Raw genomic sequence first — 16,996 nt, 5'->3', positions numbered from 1 at the left:
TATGTTTGTTGAGTTGCTTTAATAAAGAACTGGTGGGGGAGGGGGATGGTGGGGAGGCAGAATATCAAAGGTGTATGTTTAAGATACCACATTTAGGCTGGGCGCAGTGGCTCAAGCCTGTAATCTCAGCACTTTGGGAGGCCAAGGTGGGTGGATCATGAGATCAGGAGTTCGAGACCAGCCTGGCCAACATGGTGAAACCCTGTCTCTACTAAAAATACAAAAATTAGCCAGGTGTGGTGGCGCATGCCTGTAATCCCAGCTACTCAGGAGGCTGAGGCAGAAGAATCACTTGAACCCAGGAGGCAGAGGTTGCAGTGTGCCAGGATCACACCACTGCACCCCAGCCTGGGCGACAAAGCAAGTGTCTCAAAAACAAGCAAGACTCAAAGCAAGTGTCTCAAAAAAAAAAAAAAAAAAAAGATACCACATTTAATTACTCAAATAATTAAACTTTCACCTTAATGAATTGATCAGCATTTATTAAATGTAAGGTAGTACCTTAATGGTTGTTTTTACCATTGCAAAATGTTCTTCAAACAAATGAACTAAATTGATATATAGATAAAACATGTATTTGAGGCAGTGTATTTATTTTAATTAATAGACTTTTTTTAGAACAGTTATAGATTTACAGAAAAATTGGTCACAGAGTAAAGAGCACTCCCATATACCCACTACACACACATACACATCCATAATTTTCCCTATTACTAGCATCTTGAATTAGTGTGATACATTTGTTATAATTAATGAGCCAATATTGATGCATTATTATTATTAAAGTCCATAGTTGACTTTAGGATTCATTCCTTGTGTTATGCATTCTACAGGTTTTGACAAATGCATAATTATATATATCCATCATTACAGTGTCCTACAGAATAGTTTTAGAACTATATATTTTAATCAAGAAGGTTTTTGTTTTGTTTTGTTTTGTTTTGTTTTTCTAAGATGAAGTCTCACTCTGTTGCCCAGACTGGAGTGCGGTGGTGGGATCAGCTCACTGCAACCTCCGCCTCAAGCAATTCTCTTGTCTCAGCCTCCCCAGTAGCTGAGACTACAGGTGCACGCCAGCACGCTCAGCTAATTTTTGTATTTTTAGTAGAGACAGGGTTTTATCTTGTTGGCCAAGCTGGTCTGGAACTCCTGGCCTCAAGCAATCTGCCTGCCTCAGCCTCCCAAAGTGCTGGGATTAGAAGCATAAGCTACTGTGCCTGGCCCCAAGAAGTTTTTTAGTCAGATGTTTTTCCTGTCACGGGTCATCTGTGTGACCCTTTCAGGCAAATGTGGGTGTCTAGACAGCATGTCATCAGATTTGGGTATAACAGAGCCTTCTGTGACTAAGTAGAGTTGACCTGAGTCCCTACTATTCAAAATTGGTTATTAGGGAGGATGTGGTTCAATCTGCTTAAGAAGAATGCAGTCTCTGGGGAAGGAATTTTAAAACAGAGTAATTTTGGTCCAGACTAAGGCCCAGTGGCATAGAAGAAATGTGAGTTTCCAGAAATAAAATTATCCTGAGGTCTCTGCAAAAGACACTGTAGAGAGAAGGCAATAAGCAACAGACTGGGAGAAAAGTAATTGCAAAGACCTATCTGATAAAGGACTGCCATCCAAAATATGTATACAAGGAACTCTTGGAACTCAACAATAAGAAAACAAACAACCTGATATGGTTTGGCTGTGTCCCCACCCAAATCTTATCTTGAATTGTAGCTCCCATAATTCCCACATGTTGCGGGAGGGACCGGGTGGGAGGTAATTGAATCATGGGAGCAAGTCTTTCCTGTGCTGCTCTCGAGATAGTGAATAAATCTCCCAAGAGCTAATGGTTTTATAAAGGGGAGTTTCTGTGCACATACTCTCCTGCCTGCTGCCACGTAAGACATGCCTTTTGCCTGCCGCCATGTAATATGTGCCTTTGCTCCTCCTTCGCCTTCTGCCATGATTGTGAGGTCTCCCCAGCCATGCTGAACTGTGAGTCAATTAAACTTTTTTCCTTTACAAATTACCCAGTGTCAGGTATGTTTCTATTAGCATGTGAGAATGGACTAATAGACAACCTAGTTAAAAAAATAGGCAAAAGATCCAAATAGATACCTCACCATAGAAGATATATGGAAGGCCAATAAACATATTAAAGATGCTTAACATCAAATTTCATTAGTCAATTGCCAAAAACAATAGTGAGATACCATTATACACTTATTAGAATGACCAAAACTCAGAATACAGATAACTCTAAATGCTGGTAAGGATATGAAGCAGCAGGAACTTTCATTCCTTGCTGGTAGGAATACAAAATGGTACAGCTGCTTTGGAAGACAGTTTGGAAGTTTCTTAGAAAACTAAACATACTCTTACCATACATTCCAGCAATTGCACTCCTTGGAATTTACCCAAATAAGTTTAAAACTTAGGTCCACAAACACCAAAAAAAATGAGTTATCAAGCTGGGTGCAGTGGCTCATGCCTGTAATCACAGCACTTTGGGAAGATGAGATGGGTGAATCACTTGAGGCCAGGAGTTCAAGACCAGCCTGGCCAACATGATGAAACCCCATCTCTACTAAAAATACAAAAATTAGCCGGGCGTGGTGGTGCACGCCTGTAGTCCCAGCTACTCAGGAGGCTGAGGAAGGAGAATTGCTTGAACCCAGGAGGTGGAGGTTGCAGTGAGCCAAGAACATGGCACTACACTCCAGCCTGGGTGACAGAGAGAGATCCTGTTTCAAGAAACAAGGACATGGAAGAAACTTAAATACATATGTTAAGTGAAGGCAGCCAGTCGAAAAAAGCTAAATACCATATAATTGCAATTTCACAACATTCTAGGAAAGGCAGAACTGTAAAGAGATAAAAAGATCAGGAGATAGTGGGGAGGGAGAAAGAATAAGCAGCACATAGATTCTGGGAGCAGTAAACTATTCTGTATACCACTAGATGGGAACTCTCTACTTTCTGCTTGATTTTGCTATGAACCTGAAACTGCTCTAAAAAATAAAGCCTATTTCAAAAACTATCTTGAGGAAATGGGTGTCCAAACTGGTAACGAAGACTAAAGTCCAGTTTCCAGAATTTGTGGAACAGAGCTGGTTTGGACTAGCACAAAACTGATGCTATTATAAAAGTTCTTCCAAATGCAGCTATTCTGATAAGTATAGTGTCTATGTCCTGGGAGCAATTGCTGAGCATGGTTGTATTCATTGAAGAGAGAACTTGAGCTGGGAGCACAGACAGCTAAGCTTGTTCCCTATAAGAAGATTATGAGGGCACCAGGATGGAGCAGAATTGCTGTGAAGTAGACCAGCACCATCTGTTGTCAGAGGATGACAAATACGCAGCAAAACTCCATTTGTCAGTGAGAAACAATAGCAAGGTTAAATTGTTCTGATATGAGTACTGTTCTCTCTCAGGTCTGGTAGTCAGGCAGATGGCACTTTGAGGACATGGGAGCCCAAGGGTGTGCTTAGGTGTCAGGGAGGGCAGTGGAAGGGAGCACTTAAGGAATGATTAAATACTGTACTCTTAACAAATGCTGGAATTGGGGAGTTTCCACTGATTTTGGAGAAAAATAGTATAAAGTAATATCAATTCACATGTGATAATCCTGATCTAAATGCTTAAGTTTCCTCTATTTTTTTCTGAATTCTTTGATCTTATTGTATGTTCTTAAACTGCCATATATATTTGGAATTATATACAAATTGCTGTATATATTCAGAAAGAGTATGCTTTATGAAGGAGAGGGATTTGGGAAGTGATCCTGGATTCTATGCAAAAAAATAGTTAACATTGTATCCAAAAGACTTTTTATAAGGTCATTTCACCCAAAGGCTCTATTTATGACTCCAGAGAATAACAGTTTGAAGTCATAACCTAGTTGACATAAAACATAACTGGTGTGTGCCTCTGTTTTCTTATTAGTGTATTGAGATCTCACTGCTTCAGGAATAACTATAACAGGCCAAGGCAAAGGGATAGTCCATGGCTGCTTATAGAAAGTCTTGAGTCTTTAGTTCTGCTTGGTTGTTACTGGATTCTCATGCTCATTTGCTCTCTTTTTTCTTCATCTTCTCAACCAGTTAAAAACTAATTAGGTCATACCCTTAGAATGGCAACTCTTAAGAAAAAATAACAAACAAAACAGAGAAGAGCAAGTGTTGAGGAGGATGTAGAGAAATCAGTACCCTTGTGCATTGCTGGTGAAAATGTAAAATGGTGCAGCCACTGCAAACAACAGCAAAAACAACAACAAAAAACAGTATGGCAGGCTGGGCACGGTGGCTCACACCTGTAATCCCAGCATTTTGAGAGGCCAAAGCGGGTGGATGGCTTGACCCCAGGAGATCGAGACCAACTTGGGCAACATGGTGAAACCCCGTCTCTACTAAAACTACAAAAATTATCTGGGTGAGGTGAAGCGCGCCTGTAGTCCCACCTACTGGGGAGGCTGAGGCAGGAAAATCACTTGTACGTGGTAGACAGAGGTTGCAGTGAGCCGAGATGGCGTCACTGCACTCCAGCCGGGGTGACAGAGCCAGACTCTGTCTCAAGAAACAAAAACAAAACAAACAAAAAAACAGTGTGGCAGTTCTTCAGAAAGTTAAACAGAATTATCATAGCTCCAGCAATGGCACTTCTGGGTATATTCCCAAAAGAATTGAAAGCAGGGGTTCAAGCAGATATTTCTACATCCATGTTCATAGCAGCATCATTCACAATAGCCAAAAGGTGGAGACAACCCAAATGTCCACTGATGGATTAAACAGTCTAAATGGTCATGATTGGGCCAAAAACATGAATTCACTGTGAAACATGGAAGCACATCCAGGAACTCATGTGGTTCACCTGAGCCCCTAGAAGTACACAAAGCAAGCTGGGTGTCATGGTTCACGCCTGTTATCCTGGCACTTTGGAAGGCTGAGCCAGAGACTTGAGGCCAGGAGTTCGAGACCAGGCCGGGCAACATGGCAAAACCCAGACTCTACAAGAAATACAAAAAAAATTAGCCAGGCATGGTTGCAGACGTGCCTGTAGTCCTAGCTACTCCGGAGGCTGAGGTGGGAGGATCACTTGAGGCTGGGAGGTTGAGGCTGCAGTGAGCAGTGATGGCACTACTACACTCCAGCCTGAGTGTCAGAGCAAGACCTTATCTCAAATTTTAAAAAAAAAAAGAAAGAAAAAGAAAAGAAGAAAAATTCCACATACATATTTATTTCTACCCCTTTATTCTACTGATTTAAGTGATACACCCAAAACACATACTATGTTTTTGTTATTATTTAATTGTTCTCTAAGTTGCAACTGGAAACTGAAATAGTTTGTTCTTTTATTCACAATTTTTTTTAATGTGTAAAGCAATTGCAAATTGAAAAGTCTACGTGTCAACAAAGGCAATTTGGTAACTGTGGCGTAGTATAAGAATGTGGACTTGGGGTCCAAAAATCTGCAGGTCACTAGATATACGACTTGGGAAAAATCAGTCTCCATGTTGTTTTATATCTGAAAGTAAGAATAATAATGCCAACACACCCTAATTTCCAAGGTTACCATGTACATGTGAGGTAGGCTTATATTTCTGAGGATATTTTTTAGTCATGCTATAAGAGATGATAATAGCTATCACCAAAATGGAGTTTCTTTTTAAGTTTAAATAAGATAGTTGTGCATTTAATGCTGTACATGAACAATTATTAAAATGCTATGTAAGTCCAGATTTTTTAAACATATAATAATACATTGTTATTAATCAGAAAAGAAAAAGAAAACTAGTCAGGCACAACCTGTAAACGGGTTTTGAATTCCACACTTGTCATTGGGCAAAAATTCCTACAGACTTAAAATAACAGCTACTCTATTATTTCACCTATCAATTTCCCCACCACAGTGAGGAAAATATTTATTGGTCTCCCAAATTTATGAACCCTCCATCTACTCACAGTTCACTTTGCATCTTTCTTTTTCTTAATCAAATTTACCTTTTATTTTATTTATTTATTTATTTTTGAGACAAGGTCTCACCCTATCGCCCAGGCTGGAGTGCAGTGGCACCATCTCGGCTCACTGCAGCCTTGACTTCCCGGGCTCAAGGGGTCCTCCCACCTCAGCCCCCCAAGGTAGCTACAGGTGTGCGCCACCATGCCCAGCTAATTTTTGTATTTTTTGTAGAGATGGGGTATCGCCATGTTGCTCAGGCTGGTCTTGAACTCCTGGGCTCAAGTGATCCAGCGGCCTCAGCCTCCCAAAATGCTGGGATTACAGGTGTGAGTCACCACCCCCAGCCAAATTTACCTTTTAAATGCAAGGTTTAAAAACATTAAATTTATTTTTCTATTGCTATAGTTTTACTAATTTTAATTTTTTAATCTACATGACTTGATAAGATTATTCCTCTCTGGAACCAACAGAAACACAAAACAGGTAACAATAATTCCTATTGTAGACTGATTCTTTGGACAATCATCCAAACAACTAAAACATAGTATACCCATAGAAAATTGTGAAGTTCACTTGCTCTGGCATGGGTTTAAAACCAACAAAAAAATGATGATTTTAAACTGAGGGGGAAAAACAGTGATCTAGGGCAAACCAAGACCTGTAAACAAAATCTGGCTGACTTCCTGGTTTTGAAAATAAAGTTTTATTGGAACACAGCCATGTTCATTTGCATACATATCATCCACAGCTGCTTTTGCAAGACAAAGGCAGTTGAGCAGTTGCAACAGAGATCACATGGTTTGCAAAGTCAAAGATATTTACAATTTGGTCCTTTGTAGAAAAAAATTGCCAACTCAATCTAGGGACTAAATAGAGGTAAAAGGAAATAGAAGACCCTCTTTCTTGCAGTAATGTTAAAAATCACAATTTCTAAAATATAAATATTTTGCACCACGTTGGAAAACAGGCATTCAGCTTAATACTCATTAAAGCCTTACACTTAAAGGTCACTCTGTGATCGGTATTCTTTGCTGCTGGATGACAGGAAGTGTGAGTAAGGTTTCTTTCTCTGCGAATGAACAACTTGCTGTGTCCAGATTTGTTTTGTAAGGACAAACAATATGATGCAAAAAGCAATGACATGTAAATAACAAAATGATGTAAACCCTTTCCACAAATTGTTGGATGGGTTTTTAGACCAACCTGACCTTCATTCCACTTTTACTTTGAGAAGCTGCCTCTTTGGGACTTCAGGTTTTGCTGCAGAGGTCACAGGAGGTGGGCAGTGGTATGCTGGAGGCATGTTTCGCCCTCCCCTCTTTCCAGCCTTGGGAAGCTGTCTCCTAAGGTGGAAAAAGATGCTTCAATACCTCTTGTACAGTCTACACCTTCCTTCACCCCAGGCACAGTCAAGCCTTTTGCTGGTTTCACTCCATTCCTTTCTAGCTACCTAAGGCAATAAATTCCCATTTTTGCTTAAGTACTTCGAGTTGGGTTCCTGTCACTTACAATCACAACAGCTTTTTGTCAGAATCCTTTCTTTGGCTCTGATGTTCTGATTTTCACTTCCAGTAAGCTCATCTGTGAGGGGTGTTGCACACGACGTTTAATGCCAGCTGTGCATTAAAATCACAGGTCCAATATTTATTACTTCTGTGCACGTTTGAGCTTCACTTTTTACCTCTACAAAATGAAGATAATACTACCTACTTTCACAATTGTGATGATGAAAGGAGATGGCATATTTGTAAAGCATCATGCATGGAAGAGACAATAAATATTGTGGCTTTTTTTTTTTTTTTTTTTTTTTGTGATACAATCTTGCTCTCGTCACCCAGGCTGGAGTGCAATGGCACGATCTTGGCTCACTGCAACCTCCGCCTCCCATGTTCAAGCAATTCTCCTGCCTCAGCCTCCCGAGTACCTGGGATTACAGGCACCCGCCACCATGCCTGGCTAATTTATTGTATTTTAGTAGATACGGGGATTCGCCATGTTGGCCAGGCCGGTCTCTAACTCCTGACCTCGTGATCTGCCCACCTTGGCCTCCCAAAGTGGTGGGATTACAGGCATGAGCCACCACGCCTGGTCTAAATATTGTAAATATGGCCTTTCAGTCCTCCCCCACCAAATCACAAACAATGGATCGAGAGGTCCTAAGCCTCACCTCTTCCTACTCATCCTACACATACTCAGTCTTCTAGAATTAATTCAATTACTCCTTGTTTGTGAAGCCTCACCAGCCCAGCCACCACTTTATTAAGCTGTAGATGTCAGTTCTCAATGATTCTGCAGTCCTCTGAGATTAGCACTCATACCTTTTATAGCCCTCAAACCAGTTTTTAAGAACAACTTTCAGGGCTGGTGGAGGCTCACGCCTGTAATCCCAGCACTTTGGGAAGCTGAGGAGGACGAATCCCTTGAGGCCAGGAGTTTGAGACCAGCCTGGGCAACATGGCAAAATCCTGTCTCTACTTAAAAATACAAAAATTAGCTGGGTGTGGTGGCATGCACGTAATCCCAGCTACTCAGGAGGCTGAGGCATGAGAATCACTTGAACCAGGGAGGTGGAGGTTGCAGTGAGCCCAGATTGAGCAACAGCACTCCAGCCTGGGCAACAGAGCAAGACTCTGTCTCAAAACAAAGAACAACTTTCCACTTTGTTCATAATAGCAATATATGTTCATTACAGAAAATTTAGAAAATAGAGAAATACAAAGATGAATATACAGTAATGGCATAAATCAGCTATATTCCCAATCCTACAACCTGGAAATAATTCATTCTTTCTCTCTCTCCCCACCCCCCAATTTCTCTCTTTCTCTTATTCTACACGTATCCCATTAGTATACTTTTAGTTGTAATTAAGAGAAAACCTGGACTCAATATGCAATTGGTTTAAACTATAAGAAACAATTAGCTCATATAATAAGTTTGGAAATAAGATGAGTTATTTAGCTGGACAACTCATCAAAAGTCAGTCTTCAGTTACTCAATAATGAACTAGGATTGAGACAATTTTAATATTCCTTAAATGCTATTATGAAGACAAAATGAAAATCAGTCAATAATATCTAAATAGTTAAAAGAAGCGAGTAAATCCAGCAAATCAGCCGTAGTGGAAACTGATTTGCAGTGGGTGGGTGTTTGGTGAACTGCCTCTTGGTCACTGACCTGCAGCCTCCAAGGCTAATAAGTCAACAGATCAGCAGATCAATCAGCTGGGGCCTTTGCATTTTTCCACATTGCCAGGCCTGTCAGCTCAGCCTCAGGCCTGGCTGCATGGTGGCTTTATCACATGTAGAGTCTAACATTTAATGGAAGCATGACTTTGTTTCCTGCTTTTAAAGATAGAGGGAAGCTTTTCCAGAAGCCTCTCCACTCTCATCCACCTCACTGGCCTGGAATGAATCATACTCCCCGGACTCAGAAGATCACTAGCCAGGGGAATTCACATTCACCACTCACTGATGATTCACTCCCCAGGGCAGGGCTGGCGACTGCCTCCCCTGAAGCACACTGCTGTGCAGAGAATAGAAAGCCCACCAAAATTAAGAGGTGTTAGGAAGGAGAAGAGAAGTGGTATGGGTAGGAAGTCAACAGTTTCTGCCACCATATCTTTTTGACTTAACACATTTAAATTTCTCCATGTCCATATATAGTTTTTGAAAACATGATTTTATCTGAAAACATAATTGCATGAAAGCATCATAGTTTATTTAACAAGTTCCCTACTGTTAGGCATTTAAGGCAATTCAATTTTTCACTATCATCAACCACTTAGAATTTTGCCCTAAAACTGCCAAATTAATGTCCCTAAATCCATTGACTTGAGTCATGCTGTTTCTCTTACTGAATAAGTATTAACATTTACGGTTGAAGATGACTTTATCTTTGCTTATATGTCATCAATGAATCAATACATGAATTTTCAAGAAATGCTAGATTTGTCCAATACATACATATGTCCTTTTCCAATCTTTATTATTAGCTTTTATGTTTCCTCACTTTCCCCCTGTCTAGAAGAGCTCTTGGCAAATTCATTTCAAGAAACCTTTGCTGATAATTTTGCCAGGTCCTATAAGGACCCAATCTCTGCCTTCAGGAGCTTATAATTTAGTAGTTTTTCTTGAAATAGCTTTCAGTAGGCAGATCACTTAAGGCCAGGAGTTCGAGACCAGTCAGGCCAACATGGCAAAACCCTGTCTGTACTAAAAATACAAAAATTACCTGGGCGTGGTGGCGCATGCCTTTAATCCCAGCTACTCGGGAGGCTGAGGCACAAGAATCGCTTGCATCTGGGAGGTGGAGGTTGCAGTGAGCCAAGATCGCACCACTGCACTCCAGCCTGGGTGACTACAGAGTGAGATTCTGTCTCAAAAAAATAAACAAAAAAACCCACGAAACTCTCAGTAGATAAAGATACATAGATGACCAGGACTGTCTGATTCATACATCTGTTTAATATTTACTGAACATCTATTATGTGCCAGGCCCTGATCTAGAATCCAGGGATGGCCAGGCATGGTGACTCATTCTTGTACCCCCAGAATTTTGGGAGGCCAAGGTGAGAGGATCACTTGAACCTAGGAGTTCGAGGCAGCAGTGTGCTGTGATCATGCCACTGCACTCCAGCCTAGGAGACAGAGCAAGACCCTGTCTCAAAAAAATAAAACAGACTAGAATCCAGGGGTGCAATGCTTTTAGGGAACTTAGTAATATTCTTAGGTACTGAGAAAGAAGCCCAAGTGAATCTTTCAAGTTGTTCTTCCTACCTCTTATTCTCAAGCCCTTTGTCACTTAGAAAGGAAACATCTGGTCTTTTCTGCCCTTATCTGAATACTTTTGAGGGAATAATTCATGTAGATTTTCTCACCTTTGGCCTTGTCACTGTCGTCATAGATAATATGGCTATTTCAACAAAGGGCTAGGCTCAGCCAGAGAATGTAATTTTACAAACTTTATTTCCTGATGCAGCCTGCAGCTCACAAACAAGGCAGGAAGTGCTGCTCACAATGAACTTGGCTGGCTGTGGCTGCAAATAAAATGGAAGCCTTCAAACATTGCTGACCCAGCAGCCAGGTCCTATTCCCTGGGGCCCTGGCCCTACCAGGGCATGAGAGGCCGCAGAGCAATGGGCTCCGAATTAGGACTTTGTTCACTTTGGAAGTTGAGGCATAGAATATCCCCCTTACACATGGGAATTTAAGTGTAAACAGCTCTGTACTTTCCCAGGTGACCCTGCTTTAAAAACAGGCATATAAACATTTCATTTTTAATGAAATAAAATTATAAGAATCTTTCTACCTTTGTAGGTTTGTCTAAATTAATACAATAAATGAGTTCCTTTCTTGGCTCAAAGGGACTAGGTTGGGAAAAAAATATCATTGTTCATAGAATTTTAGAGTGGGAAGGGCTCTTGGAAATCATCTAGTCTGGTGACGGGGAAGCTTGGCTGCCCATGGAAATGACATCGACAGCCTTCAAGAATAGACGTAGCTGGGCACGGTGGCACATCTGTAATCCCAGCTACTCTGTAGGCCGACGTGGGAAGATCCCCGGAGTCCAAGAGTTTGAGACCGGCCTGGGCAACACAGCAAGACCCCTATAAGAAATATTTCTGGGCGCAGTGGCAGGCACCTGTAGTTGCGGCTAATCGGGAGGCTGAGGCAGGAAGATCACTAGAGCCGGGGAGGTAGAGGCTGCAGTGAGTTAGGCTCACCACTGCACTCCAGCCTGACAAGAGAGCTAGACACTATCTGAAGACAAAACAAAGCAGAACCCCAGGCCCCTCCTGGGCCAGCTGTATCGGATTCCCAGGGCACTGGCATAACACATTTTATCTACTCAAACATCGACTTCTTTCTTTAGTTTATTACCCCCACAAAAAGGTCAGTGAAGCTGGAGGAGAAGCACTGACTGCTGAGAACTGAGAACATCTTCGGGGGAGATGAGAGGTCGGTAAATAGATAACGGAGGCAGAAACGGCAGGCGCGCCGAGAAGAGTCCGTGGCAGAGGAGCTCCTGGCCGGGACGCCAGCGCAGACGCCAGGGTTTATCTGAGCAGCGTCATCGCTTCCTGCGTTTCTGAGAGTCCTGCCCCGGGAGGAGTCGGGGCGCTGCCCCTGCCCCCACAAGCCCATATTCCTCCTCTCTCGCACTGCATTGCAGACCTAGGACGGCACTGAGAACCCAGAGAGCCCTGTCGAGCCGTGATGCAGCAGCGGATCTGACAAATCCGCCCGGTGCACAGAGCACCTGACTCATCGTGATGTGTCAGTGACTCGGTGGCTGGACGCGGTTCCGCACAGAGCTCCTAGCCCTATCCCTCCCCGAAGGCGATGACAGAGGTGTAGGCTCCTAGAAGCTGCCAGGCCTTGCAGCAACGCTGCACGCAGGAGACGCACCTAGGGCAGAAGCTCAGCCAGTAGCTTCGGGCTGGCTTTTCTGCTTCATGCAGGTGAATACAGAATGCCTTTGTTTCCTTCCCTCGGTCCCACCTCCAGTGTAGTAAAGCTGATTTTTCTTAGCAGAGAAAGAGCAAACGTTAATTTTCTTAAAAAGATACACTTTTTAAAAGGCAAACTTAAATCCAATTCAAAGAAGAATGCATTGCTGTGACTGAGTTATCCAATAAGATGCATTTATTCAACAGATATATTGACTACCTACTGAGCACTAGACACCGTTTTAGGCATTGTGGAACAAAACAAGCAAATATTCTTGCTTTCTGAAACTTACATTCTTTTTTAATTTTTTTTTTTTTTTTTTTTTGAGACGGAGTCTTGCTGTGTCACCCAGGCTGGAGTGCACTGGCGCGATCTCGGCTCACTGCAACCTCCACCTCCCGGGTTCAAGCAATTCTCCTACCTCAGCCTCCCTAGTAGCTGCGATTACAGGCGTGTGCTACCACGACTGGGTAATTTTTGTATTTTTAGTAGAAATGGGGTTTCAGCATATTGGCCAAGCTGGTCTCGAACTCCTGGCCCCAAGTGATCCGCCCACCTCTGCCTCCCAAAGTGCTGAGATTACAGGCGTGAGCCACCGCGCCTGGCCTGGAACTTACATTCTTAAAATGCAAGTCATAAATCTTGGTAATCTTGATAATTAATGAAACGCACATAGATGATAGTTTCCTTTCCCCGAATTAAGACCTTCCTGATGTTTACTGAAGTCTTCATATTTTAATACTTAAAGGAGCAGCAATTTAATTAAGTGGGAATATTTGAAATAGTGTGGCATCACAGCAAATAGGAAGAATTAAGTTAATTTCACTCTTCCACAATATAAAAGAACCCCTTAAAGCCACACATTAATGTGAAAAGCAAAGTTTAGTACAATCTATGATTGAGGATCAAAATCCACAAACTATCAAATGCCACTCTTTTTTTACTCTGGAGTTAATCTAAAAACTACTGATTTATTATTTTAATATTACCAGTAGCTACCATTTATGGAGCACTGTCTATGTGCCAAGCACTGTGCAAATATGCATTTTTAAAAATTAAATTCTTGCCATAAACCTTTGAGGCTGGTCTTGTTCTGCCCATTTTACAGTGATAACTGAAACACAGAGAGGTTAAGTAACAGGTCCAAGATCACAAGCTCTAGAATGAAATTCAAACCCAGCATCTGGTATTAACGAATAAATTCTAGTGCCTTGCCAAACCTTCTTGTGAATCTATCATGGATTATAGACAGGAAAATTATAACCTAGTGGTTAAGGGCTCGGTGTCAAGCACACTCGATTTGTATCCTGGCCCTGATGTTACAAAGCCAAATCATAACTGCCTCACTGGGTTATCCTGGGGATTATAGGATAATTCGTGTGAAGCACATGGGACAATTTTTGGGTCTTAGCTCCCAATTAATGTTAACCATGATAATGACAGTCAAAAAGATGTTGCAAATCAAAACCACAATGAGATACCATCTCATACCAGTTAGAATGGTGATCATTAAAAAGTCAGGAAACAACAGATGCTGGAGAGGATGTGGAGAAATAGGAATGCTTTTACATTGTTGGTGGGAATGTAAACTAGTGCAACCATTGTGGAAGACAGTGTGGTGATTCCTCAAGGATCTAGAACTAGAAATACCATTTGACCCAGCCATCCCATTACTGGGCATATACCCAAAGGATTATAAATCATGCTACTATAAAGACACATGCACACGTATGTTTATTGCAGCACTATTCATAATAGCAAAGACTTGGAACCAACCCAAATGTCCATCAATGATAGACTGGATTAAGAAAATGTGGCACATATGCACCATGGAATACCATGCAGCCATTAAAAAGGATGAGTTCATGTCCTTTGCAGGGACATGGATGAAGCTGGAAACCATCATTCTGAGAAAACTATAGCAAGGACAGAAAACCAAACACTGCATGTTCTCACTCATAGGTGGGAATTGAACAATGAGAACACCTGGACACAGGGCAGGGAACATCACACACTGGGGCCTGTCGTTGGGTGGAGGGCTGGGGGAGGGATAGCATTAGGAGAAATACCTAATGTAGATGACGAGTTAATGGGTACAGCAAACCAACATAGCACAGTATACCTATATAACAAACCTGCACATTGTGCACATGTACCCTAGAACTTGAAGTATAATAAAATAAATAAATAAATAAATAATGATGATGGTTGCAGGCCAGAATCTTGACTTAGGTATAAACTCTCTTCTTATTTTAGTCTCCCAAATTTTGAAGTTTGAGTTCCTGAATCTTTAGAAGATAATGATAGTCATCAAATTGCTGTTTTATTTCTTTCTTGACTTATCATCACTGTTATCAAGTAGGTAATAGAGTGGTATGCTAAAGAGCAAGGGTTTGAAGCCAGGATAGGGTGTAAATCTTGGTTCTAGAATGTGCTTGATGTGGAACTTGGACTCATCATTAAAGGTTTAAGCCCCTGTTTCTCAAGCTGTCTACAGTGAAGGATCAGGGTTTTTTGTTGTTTTTTTTTTTAACCTTTGTTCCTGCTTTTTTCTCCTTCCTTCACTTCTTCTGTTCTTCCTTTCTTGCTATTTCCCATCTGTTATGGACCAATACTTTTGCAAAATGCAATAAAAATATCTTAGCAATGCCAAATTGCTACAAATATTCCTCAATACTCTCAAGTTTTGTTCTAAATTCATTGTGGACTGTTAACAGCTTTCTTTTTTCTTTTTTTTTTAAGAAATAGAATGGGTGGGTCGGGTGCAGCGGCTCATGCCTGTAATCTCAGCACTTTGGGAGGCCAAGGTGGGTGGATCATGATGTCAGGAGTTCGAGACCATCCTAGCCAACACGGTGAAACCCTGTCTGTACTAAAAATGCAAAAATTACCTGGGCGTGGGTGGCGCGTGCCTGTAATCCCCGCTACTCAGGAGGCTAAGGCAGGAGAATCGCTTGAACCAGGGAGTCGGAAGTTGCAGTGAGCTGAGATCACGCCATTGCACTCCAGCCTGGCAACAGAGGGAGACTTCGTCTCAAAAAAAAAGAAAAAGAAAAAGAAAGAGAATGGGTGGCATTTGGTTCCATGAGTTTTTTAACGGTGATTTGTGAGATTTTGGTGCACCCATCACCCAAGCAGTATACACCGAACCCAATTTGTGGATTGTTAACAGCTTAGATCACACTTTGAATGTCATTACTCTAAGCTTTTGCTTCCTATGTTCCTAATTTATAATCTTGGACCCTAATATTTATTTCATATGATGGTTGTCAAAAATCAAGTGAAATAATATAAATAGATTGCTTATTACATTACGCGTCTAGTATATTGTGAACACTGAGAAATTAGGAGCACCTTAGGATGCCTATGTCAGAAACAGGGACAAAGAGACAGATTTGTAAGAAGTAGACACTCAAGTATTCATAGATGAGTTCCACCTAGGTTAACTTTCTGCCCACCCCATTGGGCAGCTCAGTTGTTCCCTTGGGAGACATATCCCAGAACTCCCGTTTTTTTCAGTGATGTCTTAAAAGGGGTAAGTGACTAGCCTGGGCCAAGCCACAAGTCATCCCAAAGCCCCGCACATTCTGAACTCTCAGCCCACTGTTCTATTTTGCGCAGTATACGCATGACCCTAGAATGCCACTAAAAATAAGCAGTATAGACATTAATATTCCTGTCTAAAAAAAGTGAGTACCTTATGATCAGGATTTTAATTGTGGCTCAGGATTGTAACTCTCCCTGTAAAGCACAGTCAAATTAAATTGAGAAAATACTGCTTAAGTAGCCTATTTAATAACAGTGCTATTATTGCATTGGCATCCATTTGGCTTCTAGAGTGGGATGAATAGAGGTCCCTACAAGGCTAGAAGAGGGCACAGTGATGCCCTGTAATGACACCCATCAGAATGATTCATGTAATAGACAGTGATGGGTTGTCAGGAAGTGCAGCTGCATCACAGTGAATGTCAGCATCCTTCAGGCAATATACAAAGGCTGTATGAGAATCTAAGTGTTTAAATCATGGTGCTGACATGAAACAGGAAGGGTTTCCCTGCTCATGGTATTTAATTGATTTTGGCATGAGCTGCAACTAAAGCACCAACAAAATATAAAAAAGGAAGATAGCAAATATCACTAAGGTGTGTCTAATTACTCTAACCCTGAGTGATAGCCTCAAAATTATCAGCAAAAATCACCTCATAGGCCGGGTGCGGTGGCTCACATCTGTAATCCCAGCACTTTGGGAGGTCAAGGTGGGCAGATCAGCTGAGGTCAGAAGTTTGAGACCAGCCTGGTCAACATGGTGAAACTCCATCTCTACTAATAATACAAAAATTAGCCGGGCATGGTGGCACACACCTGTAATCCCAGCTACTTGGGAGGCTGAGGCAGGAGAACTGCTTGAACCCGGGAGGCAGAGGTTGCGGTGAGCTGAGATCGCGCCATTGCACTCCAGCCTGGGTGACAAGAGTGAAACTCTGTCTCAAAAAAAAAAAAAAAAAATCACCTCATGAAAACAGCATGAGGCATGAGTAAAAGCTCTCAGAATCCAGATTCATACCAAATTTAAGTATATATCAAACTATACCCAATAATCAGTA

The 16,996-nt window shown here is 41.6% G+C and overlaps 1 long non-coding RNA gene across 1 annotated transcript in view; it reads right to left on the bottom strand.

Moving 5' to 3' along the window:
* Nucleotides 1-10,289, bottom strand: part of LOC134740144 (uncharacterized) — a 93,391-nt gene extending 83,102 nt beyond the window's left edge. Inside the window, exons 1-2 of the long non-coding RNA XR_010127404.1 lie at nucleotides 10,174-10,289; nucleotides 7,152-7,286 (exon numbers count right to left, since the gene is read on the bottom strand). This is a non-coding gene — a long non-coding RNA (uncharacterized LOC134740144). The remainder of the gene's footprint in view (nucleotides 1-7,151; nucleotides 7,287-10,173) is intronic.
* Nucleotides 10,290-16,996: the final 6,707 nt, after the last annotated feature.

Source organism: Pongo pygmaeus, chromosome 8, assembly GCF_028885625.2.
Source record: "Pongo pygmaeus isolate AG05252 chromosome 8, NHGRI_mPonPyg2-v2.0_pri, whole genome shotgun sequence".
In the NCBI taxonomy this organism is placed as follows: domain Eukaryota; kingdom Metazoa; phylum Chordata; class Mammalia; order Primates; family Hominidae; genus Pongo; species Pongo pygmaeus.
The sequence above is the reverse complement of the archived record's forward strand: the minus strand, read 5'-3'. Positions and strand labels throughout refer to the sequence as shown.